The 1,625-nt window shown below is 45.4% G+C and overlaps 1 pseudogene; it reads right to left on the bottom strand.

Annotated features, from left to right (window-relative positions):
• Window positions 1–295: 295 nt before the first annotated feature.
• LOC103914707 overlaps window positions 296–1,625 on the bottom strand; it is a 2,811-nt pseudogene continuing 1,481 nt past the window's right edge.

Genomic DNA, 1,625 nt, shown 5'->3' with positions numbered 1-1,625 from the left:
GACAACTTCCTGACCGAAGTGATAGAGGAACCAATAAGGAGAGGTGCTCTGCTCAACCTCATACTCATCAACAAGGAAGGTCAAAGGCAACCTTGACTGTAGTGACCATGAGATGGTGTATTGAGGATCCTTAGGTGAGGGAGTGGGACAAAAACTAAGATCACAAAGCTGGTCTTCAGGAGAGCAAACTTTGGCCTCTCCAAAGATCTGCTTGGAAGAGTCCCATGTGATAATGACATGGAGGGAAGAAGGTTCAAGAAAGCTGGTTGATATTCAAGATTCACCTCCTCCAAGCTCAAGAGTCATCCATCCCAATGAGTAGGAAATCAGAAAAAATGCCAGGAGGCCTGCACGGATGAACAAAGAACTCCTAGTAAAACTCAAACATAAAATAGAATTATACAGAGGGTGGAAGTAGGAACAGGTAATGTGGGAAGAATACAGACACATTCTTGGGAAAGCCAAAACCGACTTGGAATTAATCTGGAGAGGGTTGTCAAAGGAAACAAGGACTTCTATAATTGCATAAGTAACAAAAGGAGGACTAGGAAAAACGTCGGCCTGCTGCTGAATAAAGAAGGTACCCTGGTGACACAGGACATGCAAAAGGCTGATGTACTGCATGCCTTCTTTGCCTCAGTCTCTACCAGTAAAGATGACCTTCAGGAATACAAGGACTCAGACACCAGGGTGTTCTGCACCAGGGCGAGGAAGAAGTGTGTGTGAGAAGGAGTTGGGCTTGGGAAGGAAAGAAAGAGAGAACAAAATTCTTTCTGGTTCTCAATAAGAAAGACCCAACAACAAAAGGCATGAAAAATAGCTAGTTTAATAAGATAGAATTAAAAGAGGCATACAGATAGCAGATAAATCTTATGTCCCTTCACAGGCTGAGAACCCCCATTTTCATGCAGCATCAGATGGACAATGGATGGATTTTCCCACGGCATGCTGGACAGATCCTTTCCATGCAGAGCTTCCTCGTCCTTCCCACACCATGGTGCCCTTTATTTTGTGTAAAAAACAGAATCATATATTTTCCTGACAGGTTGGAATGTTATCAGTTTTATATCTGCCCACGTTCCCCAACAAAGTGTAGCACAGACACTCACAGTGTTGGTCAAAACAACTTAATTTATTGTCATTTTTGCATCATGTAAGTGTCCCAGAGGGAATCAACTCTTTCCAACAGGATGGGGGGTCCCATCCTGTTACAGGTGATAACAGGAGCCTTAGTTGCAATGGCATCTTCAGCTGGACTGAGTGGGATTCCCCAAATTCTGGTTATGCTGAGCTCCTCTTGAGCAGTGTCTTCTCCATGCCTAGTGTGCTCAGGTCTGTGGCACAGACTCCTCAGGCAGTCTCTGAGATAAGCAGATTCTCTGTCCCAGTGTCCAAAATTGTCCCCCGGGACCCACCAGTATGAGAGGAAAGTAGGGTTGCCGCTTTGTAGCTGCTGTTGTCATCATTGCCTGCTGCACGGGGGAGCCTGTCTGGAAGAAGACCTTGCTGCTTTTACCAATGGGCTGCTGATGGGGGTTTTTCCTTTCTGTTTCTCACATTTTCTCCTCTTCTTTCCCATGGGATGAGGTGAATGTCCACTGCCAGCTATGTACCCCACAAACATA

This window comes from Pygoscelis adeliae, unplaced genomic scaffold, assembly GCF_000699105.1.
Source record: "Pygoscelis adeliae isolate BGI_AS28 unplaced genomic scaffold, ASM69910v1 Scaffold133, whole genome shotgun sequence".
Taxonomy (NCBI): Eukaryota; Metazoa; Chordata; class Aves; order Sphenisciformes; family Spheniscidae; genus Pygoscelis; species Pygoscelis adeliae.
This window is presented reverse-complemented; position numbering and strand designations above follow the sequence as displayed.